Source organism: Rhagoletis zephyria, unplaced genomic scaffold, assembly GCF_001687245.7.
Source record: "Rhagoletis zephyria isolate East Lansing unplaced genomic scaffold, Rhagoletis_zephyria_1.1 Rzeph_scaffold_00081, whole genome shotgun sequence".
NCBI classification, from domain to species: Eukaryota; Metazoa; Arthropoda; class Insecta; order Diptera; family Tephritidae; genus Rhagoletis; species Rhagoletis zephyria.
The window spans coordinates 45,425-69,216 of NW_016157165.1; the positions used below are offsets into that span (position 1 = coordinate 45,425).

The 23,792-nt window shown below is 34.5% G+C and overlaps 1 protein-coding gene and 1 long non-coding RNA gene across 3 annotated transcripts in view; both read left to right on the forward strand.

The window, feature by feature from the left end:
• bru1 (bruno 1) overlaps positions 1 to 23,792 on the forward strand; it is a 518,099-nt gene that overhangs the window by 32,044 nt on the left and 462,263 nt on the right. The window lies entirely within an intron of this gene.
• LOC108373515 (uncharacterized) overlaps positions 19,461 to 23,792 on the forward strand; it is a 6,372-nt gene continuing 2,040 nt past the window's right edge. Inside the window, exons 1-2 of the long non-coding RNA XR_001848967.1 lie at positions 19,461 to 19,472; positions 21,444 to 21,451. This is a non-coding gene — a long non-coding RNA (uncharacterized LOC108373515). The remainder of the gene's footprint in view (positions 19,473 to 21,443; positions 21,452 to 23,792) is intronic.

A 23,792-nucleotide genomic window follows, 5' to 3' on the forward strand; every position in this document is an offset into this window, starting at 1 on the left:
CATTCATAAATAAATGGACAAGTAATTTTTAAGCAAAAATCAAAACCGACTTCAATTCTCATATACAAATTTAAGATTATCATTAATTTCTTCATGATTCAATGATCGGATTTTAATCAAATTAGTATGGGACCACCTGTGGGGTAACACTTTGCCTTTAAAAAAGATATTATAGAAATCGGTTAACGTGGTCCAAAGTTATGCGGTTAAATACGTAAAAAAAATATTCCGACGAATTGATAATTGATAGCCTTCGCCTTTTTGTGAAGTCTGTTAAAAATAAGTTTGATTTTGTTTCTTTAAAATGTGTATGTATATTTAGGATTTTTTATATGTACGAGTAAGAAGATAATAACGCACAGAACCACGATACATGGTTCATTATTCCAACTCGTTTGTGACATGGGTTAATCTGGGTCAATTGAGTCTATATTAAATGATAAATGTTTTCTCCTTATATATAACAATTTTTGGGGGTACCACCTCAAATAACTAACAAAAAAAAAAAAATTTAAATATACCTTTCATTTCATTTTATTTTAAGCTAGAAAACGCGGTTTTTTACATTTATCAGTTTTGAATGACTATTTTTCATTACATTTTAAAAATTGAACATGTTGTGGCAAGAGGATTTATAGGCCTTTAAAATGATGTATAATAATCTACTGTCATTCTTGGATTGTCGCGATTTTCATTGAGCAAAAAAAAAAAAATTTATATTTTCATATTTTTTTAAGTTTTGACGATTCCTTATTTATACAATTACAAAATATGTAGTACAATTAAACTGATAAATCTACAAAACCATATTTTCTGACCTAACATGACAAGTCGCGAACTTTAAATGATTTTTAAAAAACCTATAAAAATAGGCAATAATATTTCTCATAAAAAGAAAGGAAATTAGGGGTTAGGGCCTTGAAATAAAAAAATAAATGAAAATTCTATGGGCACCCTATGTATGTATACTAGTAAACAAAATATTCGGACAAGTCGTAATTTAAAATGAAAAAATGTTAAAAATTAAACGATTGCGTATACTCTGTAAGATTCCTTTAAGTGATCGGACGTATACCACATTGTTGTAGATCTGCCACTTTTTTGAGCATCTACCACATCTACCACGCAAGGTCTGAAGTCTACCACATATTCGCGTTTTTGAGTAGTTTTATTTTGGCTCGACAAAATTTTCTTAATTTTAAGAGCAAAAATTGTCCAAGACTAAACACTAACAACAGGCATAATGGGAGGATATATCTCAATATATCTCAATATTAAATTTTTCGACATCAAACGTGATTTTATTGTGTTAAATTGCAAAATATATGATTTATAAAAGGAGAAAATGATAAAAACCGGCGATTTTTTTGAAAGGATTAGCAAATTTCAGTGCATCTCAAATTTCTAAAGCGTTGTTTACTTTTACTTGAGAATTGTCAAAATCGGCAAATCCCAAGTAACATTTCTGGAACGAGCCAAATTCTTTTGCTACATCGTGATGTGATAAAAAGAAAAGCTGGCAGNTTTTGTGAAAGGATTAGCAAATTTCAGTGCATCTCAAATTTCTAAAGCGTTGTTTACTTTTACTTGAGAATTGTCAAAATCGGCAAATCCCAAGTAACATTTCTGGAACGAGCCAAATTCTTTTGCTACATCGTGATGTGATAAAAAGAAAAGCTGGCAGCACTCCGCAAGGTTGCGGAAATCTTTCAAAATATGTTCGAAGCTGTCAAGGAAAAAATTGCCAAAACTCAACGCAATTTTTATCAACTTCAATCTTGCGCCTTATTATACTAAAATTAATTTTGTTTTAGATTCTAATTAAAATGTTTGCAATTTAGGTAAAACCTTGCAGATTTTTTTAAATTTTTGTACAAAGTTAGATCCAAAACCTGAGATCTACCACATTTTTTTGAAATCTACAACATTTTTTTCCTGATTCTACCACACAATTTTTTTTTTTTTAAGTCCGATCATTGATTCCTTTGCCCTTTCTTAAGATAAATTATCAATTTAAACATTGTTGTAAGCAGCGAAATCTCTTATCTTGAATCACATACGTATATACGTATTTTTCACCGGGTAAACAGAAATAAAGTTACGAGCGCAAGTATACCTGTGCGTCACCCTTTGAAAAACGCGGTTTTTGACCTTAAGCCCAGATTTTGAGGGTGTATTTAAAATTCTGAGTATGCAGATTTTACTGCCTGAATAGACCTACAACAAGTGTTAACCTCGAAAAAAACTATATAATTTTTTTTTGTCACACAGTGTAATTTAGATCGTCTTTAATAATCTTTATATCGTCGTTTAAAGTACAAAACCGCGTATCAACAAAATGCAAAGCCGCCTATGTGAGGTTGTATAAATTATTATCTAAATAGATAGTAAAAACACTCATATTGCAAAATGATTCCTTTTTTATAAAGCCATCGCATTTCTGGATAGTATATTTCAGGACGAATGGATAAGGATTGAGCCAACAGCTTCTGTAAGCAAATCCAATTTTTGGCAGCAAATGTCAGATACGCGATTTTGCAGAATGACGATACGTGGGTTTGTACTTTATACGACGATATCCATGTATGTATATGTGTATAGCCAGCAAAAACTGCGGAAAGAGATCCGAAAACTGAAAGAAAGGTGAATAGAAAAGTGCCACGAAGGGTTGTGAAACGAATACTTTTCTTCACATATGCTTTTTCGACTTCACATATGCTTTTTCATAGTTAATTATACTCAGAAATTAATTATACTTTTATAAATACTTTTTAATATGATCGTCTGCCGGCATAAGAACCTGGGACCTCATGAAAGTCGCACGTGTCTCTGCACACTCAGCTACTGTCGAATACGTATATGTACATATTTTCAAATGTTCATTTTGAACAAATATTTTAAAATTATTGTTTTCAAATAACGTGATATCTTTCGGTAGTTTTCGGGTTCGAATATTACATTAAATATTAAAATTTTACCAAAATTGGAAAATACAAAGGTTCACAAGCACTAAATAGCAATACCGCTCAACAATATTTGTATATTTATCACTGGCATTTGTCATCAAGTGGCAAATCAGATATTTGGTCATTTGCGTAATTTTTATTTGGCTTATGTAGCAGCATTGCGGTCACACGATGTGGCCACCAGGATTGTTTTTCATTTGCACCAAGGAGGCAAATATTTGGCTTTTCTGATAAATGACAAATGCAATTTAGCGTTCACATGATTTGTCTATGAATTTGTCGAATTTTTAGCCAAATGTACAAATCGTGTGATTCCAGCTTAACGGTCTACCGCATTTTGTTTCATAAGAAATTCATGCTTATATGGAAAAAGTGAATCCGTCACCAAAAAAAAAAAAAATTAAGAAATCAACGGGATTTTTTAGCCGTTTTAAACTTACACTTCCTTAAGACTGGTTTTCACTATGTCATATTTTGACGCCACAATTTGGCGACATATTTTGACACAATTTTCTCCTTTATCCATACCTTGACACGACTAAAGGCCTATGCGGATCCAAATCAGTCGATAAACCGCTTTCTAATCCCATTTGACAATATGTTTTCACTTATTTGACAACAAATGCCACTGAATTTGACATAGTGAAAATCAGCCTTTAGACTAAAATTGTATACCCAAAAATGTTCTAAAGAATCAGATTAAAAAGTTGAAATTTTAATGAAAATTTGTGGAATTTTCCTACATTTTGTATAAAGCTTGTAGCTGTGATTTATGTGGTTTTTGTTAAAGCTTGAAAAATTAGCTCGAAAAACATTACGAATATTTAAAAAAAACCACCACGTGGTCATTTGTTTGAGTCACGTATAACTATGTACTTATGTAATTTTTCTCTCTGATGTCAGGATTTTTTTAAAAAGAACTTTGGAATTTAAAAAATATGATTATTTCAAAAAATTATTTAAAAAATTCAGTGCAATGTAGTATAAAGATAAGGGTATCAAATATAAGAAAAAATTCTTTAGAATTATAACAGAATTAATATTTTGGCGCATAGGGACGAATGGGTATGGCAAAGTCCTTTAAAAATTTTGTCCTTAAAAACCCCTGAAAATTTGTAATATTTATTGTTTGATTCGAATTTCGTCCTGCAAACTTTACTAGCTTGAAAAGACAAAATTTATTAAAACCACATTTTCAATACCTATTTGTTGGCGAGATTACTGAATACCCCTCATTGCAAGGTGCGTGAAAACCACCACCAACACCAAAATACACCTCTGCTAGCAAATAAGTTAAAACAGATGTCCTATCACTCATTCATGTATCTAATTTCGAATCCTCTCATTTTCGAAGATTGATTTATGCATATAATTTCGAATCCTCTCTTTTTCGAACATTTCTTTATGTACATATTTATGTATCCCAAATATTGCTGTATACAATTTGATCGTTTGCTAAAATTAATAGTTTTGCATTCTCTTTAAATACCATTTATATGTATGTATACTTTTTCGAGCATTGTGATTGTAACTTTGCTTTCGCGAAGCAAAAGTCATTCGTATTTTAACAAGCGCAAGAAAAACACCAGATTTTGAACAGGTGTCAGGTTAACTTACATACCATACAGCACAATAAATTCTAAGAAATAAATGCATACAATTACATACTACAAATTGAACATCGTTGTGTATTTCGTCCACAAGTAGTTTCAAAATCTGTTTTCCTGCGTAAGTTTGCTGCGTCCAATGCCGACTAGAGCCAAAGCAAAGGAAATTGGAAATAACACAGGAGCTGTTTGCGGTGCAGAATCCCAAGCAGAAAATATTGGAAGCAGTTCGGAATCCATTTGCAAATCAGGGTACAGTTCTGCAGTAAACGACATGGAATGTTGCCATTCAATGTGACCAGATTGCATTGCTGATTTCTAGCATAACCTCACTTCGGGAATGTGTTGCAGAATTGCGAATTGACGCTTTGCGTAGTAGGCCACAAGTCGGCGACAGCTTTGCCAACGCTGCCGCATCCGACAACGCCGCTCCACCTATGCGGGCGTCGACGCAAGCGCCTGCGGCAACTGAATCTCAGCCCCAATTTATATCAACGCAAATGCCGTCACGTTTGATGAAAACTCCGACGTTAAATACAGCCGCCTTGACTTTCATGGGCAATTCCGCCGCTAAATTGTTTCCATTGCCGTCCTTCGATGGAAATCCGGAGGATTGGCCGTTATTTTTGGCAAACTACAACGACACTACAAATGAGTTTCAGTATAGCCACAGACAAAGCTTAATGCGCCTACATAAAGCTTTGCAAAGTGCTGCCAAATGTGCTGGTACCTCACTAATGATTTACCCGGAAGACGTACCAAAGGTTCTTAAAGAGTTGGAGTTCAACTTTGGCCGTCCGGAGCTGCTCATCAAGTCACAGTTGCAAAAGGCGCAACGTTTTCCGTCCATCAACGAGAGCCAGCTGGATCAGATTCTTGACTTTTCTAACAGAGTAAGAAACATCGTCGCTTTCTTTAAGTCTGCTAGATGCGGACATCATTTAATGAATCCCACGCTGTTGGAAAGTCCAATGAGAAAGTTGCCTCCACCCCAGCAATACGCATGGAGTCAGCGTGCCGTGAATATTATGCCGTTACCAACAGTAGAAGATTTTGGTGAGTAGTTAAGCGATATAGCCAAATTTGTGTCATTATTGCCGGGGGTTTTGACCTGTCGTTACGCCACATTCAAGCGGGCGTCAGCTGCGCAGCAACGCAATCCTACTCGTCAAAGCGGGAGTTGTACTCGTCGAGTTCTGTATAATAACGATATGCAGCCTGAACCAAAGTAGAATTGCTTGGAGTGTGGACAGATACATAAGCTCGTTGAATGTCCCAAGGTTTTATAGCGCAATATTCAGTCAAAATAGAGTTTCGTCAAAAGCAACCATTTGTTTTTTGGGTGTTTACATAAAGGCCATAGCCTGTCAAATTGGCGCCATAGTAAAGTATGCTCTGTCAAAGGGTGCAAGCGTATGCATCACACATCGCTGCATCAGAGTACACTCCAGCCAGGCGCGGGGAATGTTGAACGCATGCTGAATTGTTTGTTTGAAAATCAGACAAGTCTTTTTAAGATTTTGCCAATTACGTTGTCAGGACCTAATGGAAGTATATCTGCCTACGCCATGTTCGACGAAGGGTCGTTCATAACACTTCGTGAGGAGAATATAGCCGTCAAGTTAGGTCTGCGTGGTCCAAATTTTCCATTAACATTACAATGATACGGCGAAAGTCAAAGTAAAGAAAGTGCCCGTAAAGTTTCTGTCAATATTAAGGGTGACTCCGCTGAATTCAACCTTAAAAACGTTCACACCGTAAAGTCATTAAATTTACCGCAACAAACCTTTGATAAGAAAAATTTTGCTCATTTCCTACCGTTGCCAATTGTTAGTTACATGAACGCCAAGCCAGCCTTGCTAGGTTAAGACAACAGCTACCTGGGTTTGGCTCAAAAAGTAGTTGATGCAGAATAAGAACAGCCAACAGCTATTGAAACAAGTCTAGGGTGGGTAGCCTATGGAGCACTTTCTCAGACTTGAGTCCGACAACCACGCGTCATGCACATTCGCGAATCACAGCGTCTGTCTCTCCAAGCTTTGCACAAGTTGGTCAACGAGTATTTTTCAGTAGAGAGTTTTGGCGTTCGAAATACCGATGTAGTTTTGGAATCGGATGAAAGCCGTCGTGTAAGGGAGATTTTGGAGAAATCAACGAAGTTTCTGGGACACGAAATTGGTCTTTTATGGAGAAAGGATGACCCCGTGCTCCCTCCTAGTTACGATATGGCGCTCCATCGCTTGAGGAAGCTTGAAGGTCGGATGGCGAAGGATGCCAATTACGCCGATAGATACAAACGTGAAATTCAAAAATATGTCGATAAGGGCTACACTAGGCTGATGAATCCAGATGAAGTTTTGCTAACTACTCCTACGACCTGGTACCTACCACATTTTGGGGTTGTCAACCCCCACGAACCAGGTAGACTACGTGTTGTGTTTGACCAAAAGGTTATAGCCGTCGCTGCAGATGTTCAAGAGATGTTTTCCCAGATAGCCATCAAACTTGATGACCAGAACTCGCAACGGTTTTTATGGCGTGATGAGGATCCCTCTAAGCCGATCCGGATCTACGTTATGTCCTCGCTGATTTTTGGTGCCATATGCTCACCGTGCTGCGCAGAGTATATAAAAAATATTAATGCCTTGAAGTTTGAATCTAAAATGCCACGTGGATCGTCAGCTGTCATTAACAATATGTAAGTTGATGACTTAGTTATCAGTTTTGCAAACGCGCAAGAAGCCGAAGAAGTCGCCAAGGAAGCAGTTGCCATAAACTCTGCTGTAGGTTTTACGCTAAGGAAATTTGTGTCAAACGGCAAAGTTTTTCAAGCCAAACTGAATGGCGAGAACAATTTCGCAGATAGTGTTGTAGACATGGAGCGAAAGTCTACTGTCGACAAGGTGATGATGGTTATATAAGATCCATTCGGGTTTTTAGCTAATGTCACAGTTTGTATGAAAATTCTGCTGCAGTCTTTGTGGAAACGTCAAACCGGCCAACTCGTGGTGCAGTGGACGTCATGGTGGACAAGTTTTCAAAATGTAACCAAACTTTCCATCCCACGATGCCTCTCTGCAATGCTGCCAGTATTAGACGAGGTGCAGTTACATGTGTTCGTGGATGCCAGCTCTAGTGCATATGCAGCCGTCGCTTATCTGCGCATATGCAAAGGGGAAGCCGTTGATATCGCATTTGTCGTCGCTAAATCGCATTGTGATCCTCTTACGGGCATGACAATTCCCCGCTTGGAACTGCAAGCCGCAGTTCTTGGTAGTCGTCTACAGAAGTCAGATGTGGAATACCACGACTTCAATATACATCGCATCGTATTGTGGAGTGACTCAAAGACAGTATTGCTCTGGATCCGTTCGACGACTAGAGAATACAATAAATTCGTCGCTGGTGGAATCGCCGAAATAATTTCTACCACAATACAGTTACAGTGGAGATGGTTGCCTCGTCGTTGAATGTTGCCGATGATGCCACACGAGGTCAGCCCATGACACAACCCGATTCACGAAACCGCTGAAGTTACTTGGGGTAACGAGCTGGGTGTTATGATTCATCTTTAACGCAAGAAACCCTATTCGCCATTCTGGAGAGCTAAAGGCATCTGAGATCACTGACTCAGAAATCTTCGTATGTCGCCGCGTTCAGGAAGAGGTCTTTACTAACGAATTAGAAGAGTAGCGCTTCAAGCAAAAGGTGTCGAAGTCGAGCCCGTTATACCAACGTACGCCGTTTTTAGACATCGATGGTGTGATTAAAGTGAATGGCCGCATCGACGCAGCCTATTGCCATCCTCTATCGCCACGTTGTCCGGTCATCATGCCCCAACGTCACCACGTAACCAGTCTCTTGGTCTCATATTGGCACAAAAAGCTTCATCAGAATGATTGTCTCACAATAAATCAAATACGTCAAAAGTTCTGGGTACCACACATACGAGCAGAGCTTACGTCAGTCAAAGAACGTTGTCCCGTATGCATCACTAACACAGCCAAGCCAAGTACGCCGATGATGGGTCAGTTGCCTGTCGATCGAATCACACCTTACGTTCGTCCATTGAGCTACACAGGAGTCGATTACTGTGGTCGGTACTGTGGCTCAAAGGCAGGATTAAGGAAGTCTTACCGCAACGGATGGCCAGGTCCGTTCCGCTATAGTTCAAACAAGCACAGGAGATTTGCGAATACCAGCCGCAAAGCAAGCCGCTTTAAATATTTACGAATCCCAATAAGGATTTACCTGGAGGTAGAATGTTGGCGATATTACTGAATACCCCTCATTACAAGGTGCGTGAAAACCACCACCAACATCAAAATACACCTCTGCTAGCAAATAAGTTAAAACAGATGTCCCATAACTAATTCATGTATCTAATTTCGAATCCTCTCAATCCTCTCATTTTCGAAGATTGCTTTACGCATATAATTTCGAATCGCCTCATTTTCGAACGTTACTTTATTTACATATTTATGTATCCCAAATATTGCTGTATACAATTTGATCGTTTGCTAACATTAAAGCCCAAAATACAATAACGCAGTGGCAGTTTTTCGAAATCAGTGGTTTTTTAGCAAGTGTGGTGTGCAATGAAGCGACTCACAATACGGCAGTGGCAGCTAGCAGTACTGCTCAGTTTAGCCCAAATTCTAAATTCACTGCCACTGCCTTCATCCCAGCAAACTTCGCATGCTGAATTTGACATAAATGAAACGCAGCCAACATCTGTTGATGTCACTGAAGCCTAAAAGGCAACAACAAAAATGTAAACAAACAAAAGGGAATGTCCAAAAGCAGTCACTGACAACGCCGTATTGTGTTTGCTACGGCAGCGACTGCCAATATTAGCAGTAACAGCTGAATTTGAAAACTGTCACTGCCACTGCACTATTTTATTTTGGGCTTAATAGTTTTGTATTCTCTTTAAATACCATTTATATGTATGTATACTTTTTCGAACATTGTGATTGTAACTTGCTTTCGCGAAGCTTCGAGTTATTCGTATTTTAACAAGCGCAAGAAAGACACCAGATTTTGAACAGGTCAAGTTAACTTACATACCATACAGCACAATAAATTGTAAGAAATAAATGCATACAATTATATACTACAAATTGAACGTCGTTGTATATTTCGTCCACACTATTCGTACATGTAAACCAAAAAACTTTATTCAGCCTTATCATGAGTTTCATTTTCCCCGAACCGGATCACTTTTCACTTTGGGTTTCCATGGTTTTACTATGGGTGGATGACAAATTTTCGGGTGAATTTTTTTCAGGCGAAACTCAGGATAAGGCAGACTGTGCTTTTAAATTCAATATAATTTTTTCTTTCATTTGCTTCCCATAATGTTATTCTACATTGCCCTGATTTTATTAAATAATTTTTTGAATCAATCATATCTTTAGAATTTCAAAGTCCTTTGAAAAAAAATCCTGACATCAGAGTGAAAAACTAAAAACGCAGTTTTACTATATTTGGCCCATAGTTCGTGTGTTCTGAAATTTTTTAGTTTTTGTGGGACAGTGTTATTCATAGTCTTTAAATATATTTCATGATACAAAAAATAAAAATAGTTGATATTTTTTAAACACCTAAGATATCACTGGCCATAATAAAGGACCCGGAATGACGGGAAAGCTCAAAGCTCTTCGTATTTGTTGATGCGATTTTTAAATGAACGATACAAAATTAGCCGGTATACATATTTTAAAATTTTTAGAATCAGTGGTTGAAATTTTATACAGAAAGAGTTAAGAAAGCTTTAGTTTAAAAGTGTGATACTAAATGTCTTTCACCATAAACGGCGCCAATTTTCTGGGTTATCAAGACTCTAGCAGTACAAGATTAATTTTTATCTTTCACGAAGTTCTTTAAATAAATCTTCAACTAAATACTGAAGTATATTCACGAATATCACTGTTTGTGCAAGTCTGTGCAATGACGAATTAAGTTAAATTCCGGGGTTCAATTCAATCCATTTATTAAACAAATTGTACAGAAAGTAGCGAGACGACAAAATATCAGTATATTTAACAGAGAACTAAAAATGTTGACAATAAAATCAGCGCTGAGTTAACAACAAAACTAGGGTTGCCAGATATTTTATGCGCAAAATCAGTATGTTAGACTTTTTCATGCTAAAAAAATCAGTACTTTTCAGTACATTTTTCTTCAAAGCAAAATAATGAATGTAATCAGATAATACTTTAAAACGCCAGAGTAGTTGTTTTACACAATATTTTGGTATATAAATAAAATATAGTTCATAAGAAAAGTGTTATTCATTTTAAAATGAGTGTACACATCATTATACACATTATTTTATGTTTACGACATATTTAAATAGCAATAATGAGATCATTTCCGTCTTCGGCGTTTAGATAGTCAAAGAATTCTATATTTCATTTCAAAATTACTTTTAATATGAAGTTCACTTTAAAAATTTTTAATTAGAAGCCGGTTTCTTTCTTTGCGCCAGGAAGAAAACTTTATACTTAAGATCTTCTCAGTTGCATCGTTTGAGTGTGGTATTGAAAAAAAAACAAAATTACATATTTTTTCAAATTGTGGAAAAGTACCACTATTTAAGGACTTCATCTATAATTCCTCATGGCTTAAATTAACTTTTTCAACTACGCAAAAACTTTTACTACGTTTATACGTAAGCTATTTGCAAATAATAATAAGAAAATAAAGTTAAAAATGGCAACGTCTTGATTATAAAAAGGCAATAAGATGACCATCGAAAAAGAAAATAAACCTAAGAATGGCGGCGTCTTGCGCTTATTTGCAAATAGTACCACTAATCGATACTTATTTGCGTGATTTAGTTATTTGCGAATAAAAAATTAACTCAGCGTTTATACAGCAAAGTTTACCATTTCGCAAATTGTTATTTGCAAATAATACGTGCGTAGTATTTGAAAGAGCAAGAATTCGCTAAAAAGAGTATCTATAGTGAAACCCGCTTAAGTACTCCCCGCTTAAGTACCTAACCCGCTTAAGTAACCAACATTTTTGGACACCGTGAATTTTTTAGTATAATCAGAGAAAAAAGTTTGAAATTATGATGATTTTTTTTAAGTGTTCTACAAAATCAGGGAATGGGCTGCATATTAATTGAAAAATTTTAAAAATTAATAAATAAACATAAGTGGCAAACAATATCATTTTGAATTTGGTACAAAATGATATGTCCAACTTTGACGTCTTANTATACTTCATTAAATGTTGATATTCAAGTATTTATGTAAGTTAACAAGAATATGTAACGACATTAGTAATTATCAGGGAACGGATTTTTAGGACCTAAAAACCTATAAAAAAGGCAAAATAAAATAACGAAATAGGCTGGAAAAGGCAAAATAAAATAGCGAAAAAGGCAGGAAAAGGCACTAGGTGTTGCAAAAAAGGCAAAAAAAGGCAAAACAAAATAGCAAAAAAGGCAGGAAAAGGCAAAAAAAAGCAAAATAAGGCACCTAAAAGACAGAAAATACGAAGAACAATCAAAAAATACATTTATATTACAAGTAAAAAGAGAAAAACTATGAACTGGTTTCATTATATGAAAAATCTGTACTTTGAATCTTTGACTATTTTATCCTTTCGGGTTTCTAACTCATAAAACTTTAATCTGTATAGTTGTAGTAACATTGAACCACAAGATGCATTTTGAAGTTTTCTGGCAGCATTTTCATTCGATTTTCGCGAAGAAAAGCCTTGAATGTACTAAATGTGCGCTCGACGTAAGTTGATACAAGTGGAGACCAATTTAAATATGGAACGTTTGAAACGTTCATATTATCAGGAATAAGGGCGTTTTCCTCGCCCTTTATAATTCTATCAACACCCCTTATTGTCTCCAAGCCTTCGTTAGCTGAGAAAACGGCTTTGAATTTTTCCAACACCAATTTGGCAAGAGGTCTCTGCGCTTCTATAAGCCGCATGGGCAATGTGTATATTTTTTAATCTTAAAAAAAAAAAATGTAAATGCTATAATCACTTTTTTAAAGGTAGAAAAGGCACAAAAAAGGCAAATATCTTAAAAAAAGCAAAAAAAGGCAACATCAAATGTGTATATATGGAATCAGGGAAAGCTAAATCGTGGACATTCTTAATCGAATATACTCTATCTCTTTAGCAGAAAAAAAGGCAATTTCCATAAAATCCGTTCCCTGGTAATTATGTTCGCTTAAGTACCTCGATGCGGTTACTTAAGCGGGTTCTTTTAAGAACCCAACCCGCCTAAGTACCTCAAAAAGCTGACATTTTTCGTGAGGTACTTAAGCGGGTTTTACTGTATATATATATATAATACGCGAAGGCATTTTTTGTGCAGCATAAAAGATCTGCACCGTTCGTTCAATTTTCAAAAATGTGGTGTCAAATTAAAGCGCTGGGCCTATAGATGTGCAGAATTGTTTTATTTTTTCGAAAAGAGCTGCCACCTGTCAAATAATTTACTCAAGTTATTTTCTAATCAATGCCCTCAGATCCGCACCGTCCCTTTGATTTTCAAAAGTGAGGTACCAAATTAAAGGGCTTAGGGTGTGGATGTTTAAGAAGGATTTACTTTTTCAAAAAAAGTAACCACCTGTTCAGAAATGAAGCTCAGATTAATTAAAAAGTTAAATCAATTAATAAATATGGGTGTCAATGGAAATGGTTTTGAAAAGGCTTTATAACTTAACTTCGTATAGGGGAGTTGCCACATGTTAAAAAAAATGCAATTCAATTGTAATTAAAGGAATTTGGTAAGTGAATAAGGTATCGCGGTATGGGTGTCATACAAAAGAGGTTTAAGAGGGTAGTAATTTGAAAATATTTTGAATAGGGTTGCCACCTATTTAAGAAGTCTAATTGAACTATTTTTATATGAAATATTAACGATGGATGTCAAATGAAAGAGCTTCAAGAAATACTTAGTTTGACAATTTAGAACATTTTTGATGTGTTTGATGGTTACCCCAACTTAAAGGGCTAAACTAAAATTATGTAATAAGTTAAATGAATTACTAACCGACCGTTATCAATGGAAATGGCTATATAATTTTTTATTTAAGAACTATATTTAGGAGGATTGCCTCGTGTTTAAAAAATAAATTACCATTTAATTCATCAGTTATATGAAATATTTATATCAATGTCAGACGAAAAATATTTAAGGAAATTTTAGTTCGAAAATAATTTTTAAGAGGGTTGCCGCCCGTTTTTAAAGTGGTATTTCGTTGGATTATACATAAGTTACATGAAATTTTAAAATATGGTTATCAAAAGAACGAGTGTTAAGAACTCTTTAAGCTGAACATTTGGTTTTTTTTTTGTTGAAAAAATTAAGCTCAAATTATTTAATAAGTTAAATGGATTGTCAAAAGGTGGGTACCAATCGAAATGGGTTTGAAAATAATTTATCTCTAAACTGTATTTAGGAGATTTGCCATGTGCTTAAAAAAATTTAATTCAACTTAATTTATCAGTTCATTGAAATATTTATAACAATGCCAGGCGAAAAAGTTTAGTTTGAATATACTTTTAAAGGGGTTGCCACCTGTTATTAGTGTCAAACGAAAGAGTTTTAAGGAAACAATAGGCTGATAATATTTTTAATTAGAGTTGCCATCTATTTTTTTTTTGAAGATCATCACATCTGCACCGTTATTTCGAATTTCCAAAATGAGAAGTCAAATTAAAGAACTGGGATTCTACATAAATGTGCACAGATTTTATTTTTTGAAGTTACAGGGATATTTAAAATTTGATGAAATGAAAACCGACACCATGCGAGACCTCTCATCACTGAGAATGGTTTAGATTATTCATTAGGAATATTTTTAGAGGTTTTTGAATAGGGTTTCTACTATTTAAAAAATTTAATGAAATGTTGGCGTTTTGACGCCATGCGGGTTCACTAGTCTAACTCTATATCTTGTATGCAAAACTCTTTTGCAATGTGAGTAAATTGTGAAAAAATAATTGTAAGTTATAGGCAAAAGCCATTCGAATATTCAAATTTGTTGTTACTAAACTGAAAGTTATTTTCGAGATAACTAGCCACACCCGACAAAAAAAGTCAGCCCTCTTTTTTGTTGTAATGTGTACATTCATATTGTATGTACACCTTAACATAAATATGTAAAGTAATGAGAGCCAATTGACATTAGCTCACACTACACAAATGTAAAGCCACATAAATTAGTATTGTAGTATGAAACTATAGGTATGCTGCGACAAGAATCAAAAAACGTAAAGCAGTTGCTCTACGGCCGTGTGACATAAACCTTGCTCTGAATATGTTTTTAAACTTTATAATTATCATAAGATTAAAATAAATGAATTACTTTTTTTGAAAATCACTTTCGTTTTTATTCCTGATCCTGGTATTTCAACATGATAGCAGAGCAAGGTTTATAAAGTCTGACAAAAAGAAAAAAAAAACTTTGGAAAAAGATCAAATTTCAAAATAATGTTATTTTTAAAAAAAGAAATAGAAGACAATATAAAAAAGAGTGAAACTATGGCTAAACAAGCAAAAGTTGATGATATTTGTATTCCAATTTTTGATGGAGCAAATTTCAGTAGCTGGAAATTCAGATTGATGAATTTTTAGGAATATAAAGAGTGCAATGAACCTGCAATGAGAGAAAAACTAGAAATTGAAAAAGCTGAAGACTGTAAAAAAACTTATTTAAAAGCAAAAACAATATTAATAAGTGCGGTCTCAGATAAACAGTTAGAATATTTGAGTGACTGCTAAACTACTCTTGAACTGATACAAAAACTAGAAAAAATGTACTCAACTAAATCTACAGCAATGCAAATAATAAGCAGAAATAAATTGGATGAAGTGAAATTAAAGAACTACAATAATGTCGAAGATTTTTTTATTAGTTTTGAAAAGGCATGCAATGATTTAAAAGCGGAAGGTGGAAGCTTAACCCCCAAGTAGGCTGAACCGTCTCCAGACGGTCGTTAACTAAACACCATTTTAGTGCACCTATAATAATTTTTTTCTATATTCGTAAGGCACGATCTTTACGGCGGTGTCAATTTTAATCCGTTATGTCAATCCGTTTTATTTTAATCGGCAGTTGAATTACAAATTTTTAAAACACGGTTAAAATTAATTATTTCTTGATATTTAGTAATTTCGTAATTAAAGAAATTTTTTCTTTTGAAAAATTTTTTGATATAAATAAATTCGGTGGATTTCGTTGTTAAAAGCACCGTATTTTAATATAAGTTTTATAATTATGTCACCATTCGAAATGGAGAACATTGCTTTCGAACACAGACCGTCTACAGACCGGCTTGCCGACATATAAAGACCTAGTTTGCATTTTTGACCGTCTGCAGACGGTTCGTAGGACAACATTGTGTAAGAGAAAGCTGAAAATATGTGTAAGTATATCGGCGAGCCCGTCTCCAGACGGTCTTTGTTTTTCTCCCCTGTAGGAAAAAGTTACTGTCACAGATCGAAATGGACATAATTTTTGGATTTCTCGTGCTAAATTCACCCATTCCTGAATTTTTCAACTCATAAAAAATTGGCCTACTAGAGGGTTAAGTGAAGAAGAGAAAATGAGATACATGATTAAAGCATTGCCACCGAGTTATACCCTGCAAAAATCGCGACTACTCCATGCATGCATGTAAAGAGTACTCCCGAAGGTCCAAGGAGTACTCTAAAATTAACCACAATTCATATAAAAAATATGGTCCAATTAACATTGCGATGTCCTAGGGCAGGACCATGTACTCCATCTCTGCATTACATCAGAGTAGCACAAAACTACTCCCAACATACTCCAATGACATTATCGTTATATTTTTTCGTTTGTACACGCTTTTGTTCTTCACTTCGCAGATGCTTTTTTTGAAATTAATAAAAACCAGAAACAAAAATTAAAAATTACATGTTGCCTCTGACGACATTCGAACCCGAACATGCTGGGAGCTAAGAACTAACAGCTAGCATCTCTACACGTTCAGCTACAGCCAGACATGCAAATGTACTTTCAAATGCTTAACTTCAATCACATGTCGTTAAAACACGAGCAGTGATCGGGTAACAATAAGCTGGTGCAGAGACACGAGTTGGTCCGCTACAGCATGACAGAGGAGCACTTTTGTAAGTACTCCAATATACCACAAATAGACTACATGGTCCAACGATTTTTGCAGGGTGATCGTTAAATCTGTTAATTAATGTTTCCTCTCAGAGTTAAAAATTATGAAATAAAAAATGTGAGTATGGCCCCGGTTGCGGCCTTTAATTTTTGTGGCATCACTCTCTTTTTTCGTTAAGTTTGAAATAAAATATAAATATAAATATTCATATCATTTTGCGCGCACTGGCTCAACAGATGCAATGGCTGAGTGAGCAGAGCACTGGCATGCCATTCGAGAGATCCGAGTTCGAGTCCTGAGACTGGAACATTTTCTTTTCCCTTTTTTATTTATTTTTTTTTTCTTTTTCAATTTTTATAAACTGTCTTTATTGATTTTTTTGCTTTTTTGATCTAATTTTCTTTTGATTTATAGATTTTATTGCTTTAAAAAGGAACCAAATTGTTTTGTATTTTATTTAATTTTTAGAAACTGTTTGCTAAAAGACAAACAAGACCAATAATTCCGTTCTGGCATCTGTCCTTTAACTCGCCTCAGTTTTCGAGAGACAAAACAGGAAAAACTAAAAATTTGAGAAACTGAAAGTAAAAGAAACAAGTAAGAAAGTCTAAGTTCGGGCGGAGCCGAACATTAAATACCCGGCGCAAGTATTAAATATATGTTTTTTCACCTTTCCGAAACCTTCCGCTAGATGGTAAGCCGGGGTGTATCAATTTTGAGTAAATTAGCGTCCTTCAATTTCGAAATATTGAAGTTTCAAGCATTTCTGAAATTTACCGTTATATGAGAAGCGGCCGTTATTTTAGTCCGATTTCAATAATTTTCAACGTTTTGCTTATATGTGGCAAGCACAATAACCACACCGAGTTTGGTACAAATTGGTAGAACGGTTACCGATATACTTATATGTGATCATAAGTGGGCGGTGCCACGCCCATTTTCCAAAATTTTACCATAAACGTATTTCTTGGTAAAGAATTGTTGCAAGTATCAATTTTGAATAAATTAGCTTCAATATTTACTGATTTATCGAAGATTTTGTATTTCTCTAAATTACCGTTATATGGGATGTGGGCGTGGTTATTGTCCGATTTTAAAAAGTTTCGGCGATTTTTTATGCTGTACCAAGGCCAACAACTGTGCCAAGTTTGGAAGAAATTGGTGCAGCGGTTACCAAGATATACACATGTAACCATAAGTGGGCGTGGCTACGCCCATTTTCCAAAAATTTATAATATTCTTATTTTTCGTCTAAAAATTATTTTAAATATCAATTTTGAGTAAAGTATCTTCAGTAGTTACTAAAATATCGCAGTTTTCGTATTTCTGGAAATTACCGTTATATGGGAAGTGGGCGTGGTTAAAGTCCGATTTCGCCCATTTTACCCAACCTACCTTGGATTAAGGGAAACCTACATACCAAATTTCGTTGAGATATCTCATTTTTTGCTCGAGTTATCGTGTACACGGACGGACGGACAGACGGATAGACGGACGGACGGACAGACAGACATGGCTTAATCGATTTCTTTTTTCATCCTGATCATTTATGTTTACATTTGTCTATATCTATCTCCATTCGTTTTGGCTGTTACAAACAACCGTTATGTGAACAAAATTAATATACCCTTGTGCACAAGTGCGCTCGGGTATAAAAAGATGGACCAAAAAAGTTTCGAAAGTTCGAAGTTTCTTGAATGGCGCAAAAGTGCCCTGCTCACTGGGCCATTGCCACTGTTACAGCAACGTTATCGAAATTGAAATTTATTGAAAACAAACAAAAAATATCAAAATCATTCGTTAAAAAGTTAAGTAAAGGTTTTTGTTTACTTAACTTTAATGTTCAATAAATGCCGTTAACGAATCATTTACTGACTCTGAGAGGGAATTTTTTGAAATCATTACTGAGGGGCACCTTAAGTAACCCTTAAACGACTCTGAGTGCGGCTGTTAGTGCCACAAGAGCAAAAAACTGTTGACTTAATAAAATCAAAAATTCAAGAAAAAAATTTTACTAAAGCAATGAAAAACNTTCGTTAAAAAGTTAAGTAAAGGTTTTTGTTTACTTAACTTTAATGTTCAATAAATGCCGTTAACGAATCATTTACTGACTCTGAGAGGGAATTTTTTGAAATCATTACTGAGGGGCACCTTAAGTAACCCTTAAACGACTCTGAGTGCGGCTGNTCAAAAATTCAAGAAAAAAATTTGACTAAAGCTGATAATGAAAAGAGACCAAATGTGAGTACATTTAATGTCAAGACCAAAGGAAAGTGTTATCAGTGTGGAAAAATTGGGCATTGGGCAAAAGACTGTTGGCATGGTCAACAAAGTAACAATGGAGATGAAATGGTGCAAGCAAGCCAGACAAGATATGCTCCGAGAGGACGAGGCTCACACAGAAACTACAGCAGAGGTGGAGCACATCGAGGTAGCGGTCGAGGTAGAGGTGTAAAACATCAGAAAGCACGGAGCAACGAGCAATATGAGTCAACGCAAGAAGCATGGGCAACACAAGTAATGCAAATGAATGTGAATGAAAAACAAAATCCTAATGAAATTGAGTGGTTAAATATTGGACAGTGGCTGTACAGACCACATTGTTAATAATGAAAATTATCTCTCAAATTGTATAGACTTAGGAAAACCAATTGATGTTAAATTGCCCGACGATAAAACTCTGAAAGCGACAAAGATAGGCACAGTAAAAACTTATTTTAAGACTTATTATAATAAAGTAGAAGTCGATTTAACAAATGTTTATTATGTAAAAGGTATAAAAAGAAATTTGTTAAGCTTCTCAAAAATAACTAAACATAATACGATAGTTACGAGAAATGATGTTGCAAAAATTTACAATAAAAACAGAATACTAATAGCTGTAGCGAACGAAATAGATGGTTTGTATTATATGAAAAGTCTTTATAACGGCAATATTTATATAAATTTAGTAAAATTAACAGAAAAGGAAAAATGGCATAGAGCACTTGGTCATATAAATTTTCAATACTTAAATAGACAAGTAAACNAGGAAAAATGGCATAGAGCACTTGGTCATATAAATTTTCAATACTTAAATAGACTAGTAAATGATAAAATGGTAGAAGGTTTACCAGATAGATTAGAGAATAATGATATGAAATGCGCAAATTGTATACAAAGTAAAATGGCTAATGTACCATTTGAGAATAAGCGAGCAAGTACAACTGAAATCTTGGAATTGATACATACAGATTTGAATGGGCCACATAGAACTGCGGGATATTGCGGAGAAAAGTATTTTTTAATTTTCATTGACGACTATAGTAAATGTGCCAAAATTTATTGCATTAAATATAAGTCAGAGACAGCAAGTTGTTTTATAGAATATGCAAATTTAGTAGAAAATCAATTCAATAAGAGTATCAAAAAATTGCAATGTGACAATGGCGGAGAATATTTAAATAAAGAAATTTTTAATTTTGCAAAGCACAAAGGTATTGAAATTTTACCTTGCCCGCCTTATGTGCATGAATTAAATGGTGTAGCTGAACGTTGCAATAGATCAGCTAAGGATATGGGCAGATGTCTAGCAAGAGAGGCAAAATTACATAATAGATATTGGCCAGAAATAATAACAACTGTCGCTTATTTAAAAAATCGTACAATAGCCAGCACACGACAAAATAAAACTATGAGATATTTTTCGGTAAAAAACCTAATGTAAATCACTTAAAGATCTATAGCAATAAAATTTTTGTAAGAGTACCAGAAGTTTTAAGAAAAAGCAAATGGGACGATAAGGCACAAGTGGGAATACTAGTAGGGTATAGAAATAATTGCTATAGAGTTCTTGTTAAAAATAAAGTTATCAACGCAAGACATGTACGAGTAGTAGAAAATGAAACAGAATTAATTTGCTTGGAAAAAAGAATTGAAAATGATGATAGCGACTTTGAAGATGAAAGTCTTATATATTTAAATTTGGAGGATGAGAATGACAAAAAAGATAGTGGAACTATTGCGAGTGAAGAAAATGAAAACAATAATTCCAATAGACCTTATCAAATATCTTCTACCCTAGAATCGTATAGAGATAAAGAAAATAATGTCGATGATAAAGAAACAAATAGTAATTTACAGCATGAGGAGAAGGATGAAGAAAGCCTCTCATTAGAAAGAACCTCACAAAGAAATAAACGTCCAGTAAATCGATTTGGTAATCCTGTTACACATTATATTTACATTAACTACGTTAATGCAAATGTACCTAATATGTTCGATGAGGCAATAAATTGCGATGAGCATAATGAATGGAAAAAAGCAATGGGCTCAGAAATTGATACTATAAATAAGAATAAAACTTGGGTTGTTGTTGATAAACCTACAGATAAACAAATAATTGATACGAAATGGATATATAAAAAGAAAAATGATAATACATATAAAGCTAGGTTAGTGGCTAGAGGATTCCAACAAAAAGAGACTGTTTACACGGGGGCGATTGGGGATCACGCTCCGGTGTAAATATAGCAGAAAGAAATAAAAAAACCAAGATATTTCGATTTTAGTGATTAATGCTATACAAGGTCAATTTATTTCAATATATACATATACATATAAGTTGCTGTTACAAAATATTTAAATACCTTTGGATTGGAGTGGCCTGGTAGCTGCTGCGCTCGCGTTGATCTTCTAAACCGAAGTGAAGTAAAAGGTTTACGGGACCTTAACTCGTACCGCCGGACAGTAACTGACGTTAAGGGGAAACTTATCGAAAGTTCATTATCCGGCGGGATATTATAGTTAACCGCGCGTATAAATACATGCACGTATGTATGTGTTTGCATCATTTAGAAATTGAACAAATGGATTTTGATTCTGCATATTTAAATGGTTGGTTATCATCGGAAGTATACATTTACGAACCACAAGGCTATCAAACTGGACAAAACAAAGTATGTAAATTGCGAAAAGCTTATATGGTTTAGGAGAAAGTCCAAAAGCTTGGTATGAGTATCTAAACAAATTTATGAAAGAATTAGGCTTCATACGAAGCAATTATGATTATTGTCTCTACGTTAAAGATCAAAACAAAGATCCAATATACATTTTGATATTTTTTGATGACAAGTTGATTTGTTGCAAAAACAGAAATAAAATCAAAAATATAAAAGAAATTTAGTGAAAAATTTATCAATGAAAGACTTGGGCAACGTTACTAATTATATAGGCATAGATATAAATTATAATATTGATAAAAGTAAAATGACCTTAAGTCAAACAAGGTATATCGAGTCTTTAGCGCTAAAATATAATTTAGAAAATACAAGGTTGTATGATACCCCTATGGAAAGTAAACTAAAGTTACAGCAATCTAGTGAGACGAATGAAAGAATAAAATATAGAAATTTGATAGGTGAGTTATTGTACATTAGTACCGGTACGAGGCCGGACATTGCCTATAGTGTAAATTATTTAAGTAGATTCCAAAGTTGTTATAATGAAACTCATTCCAAGTATGCGTTAAGGGTGCTAAAATACTTATATAAAACTAAAAATTTTAAATTAACGTACTTTGACAATTTAAAAGGTAGAATACTTGACTGCATGGTTGATTCTGATTTTGCAGGAGACAATATTGATAGGAAATCAACAACGGGCTTCATTATCAGAATGTATGGGAATTTAGTTTTTTGGAAAACACATAAATAAAATAAAGTAACTAAATGTTCAACATTCGCTGAGTATACTGCAATGTCAGAAGCAGTAACTGAAGTACTTTTTGTAAGAAATTTATTAAATGATGCTTTCAAATTAAAATTAGAAAAGCCAATAAACATTTTTGAAGATAACTCAGGGCAATAGCAATTGGAAAGTTTGGGAACTTCACAAAAATTATGAAGATGGTTTAATCGACATTGTCAAGATTGATTCCGTTGACTCGTAAAATAGTAATAAGTTAAGATTTAAAAGGTGAACAATATTAATGTAAGGAGGGTGTTGTAATGTATACATTCATATTGTATGTACACCTTAACATAAATATGTAAAGTAATGAGAGCCAATTGACATTAGCTCACACTACACAAATGTAAAGCCACACAAATTAGTATTGTAGTATGAAACTATAGGTATGCTGCGACAAGAATTAAAAAATATAAAGCAGTTGCTCTACGGCCGTGTGACATAAACCTTGCTCTGAATATGTTTCCTAACTTTATAATTATTACAAGATTAAAATAAATGAATTAATTTTCTTGAAAATCACTTTCGTTTTTATTCCTGATCCTGGTATTTCAACATTTTTAAATAATTAAACCTCCAACATATCGAGGGCTTATATTCAATACCCTCTATCTGCATTTTTCACAAAAATGAGATTCTAATATAAAAATCCACCTAAGACTTAGCTTTCCTCGGTGATGTTAATGCAGACCTTGTATCACGCTTGACAGAAGAATTTACTTTTAAATCGAAAAGTCAGAATTAACACCAGTGATGACAAATAAGGCCCAGATGGGTTCTAACATCACAAAGTTGTTTTTGTGAAAATTGCAGATAGAGGCTGTTGAATATAAGCCCTCGATATTAGGTTTGTTCCACAAGCTACTTGTAGAAAAATTCGAGCAAAGTTCAAACTGTGAGCGTATATTAAAGAAACTCTAAAACTTACTTGTGGAACGCGTATGTGTAACTCGAAGTTACTTCGAGTAGATTGTGGAACAAACCTACTATCGCAACTGGTACGTAACGACCCGGCGATATGCCCATAAAATGATTGATATTTTTATACCCGAGCGCACTTGTGCACAAGGGTATTATAACTTTGTTCACATAACGGTTGTTTGTAACAGGCAAAACGAATTGAGATAGATATAGACAAATGTATACATAAATGATCAGAATGAAAAGAGAAATCGATTAAGCGGTGACTGTCTGTCCGTCCGTCCGTCCGTCTGTGCACACGATAACTCGAGTAAAAATTGAGATATCTTAACGAAACTTGGTACATGGACTTCTTCTGGGCGTAGAACGGATGGTATTGCAAATGGGCGAAATCGGACAATAACCACGCCTACCTCCCATATAACGGTAA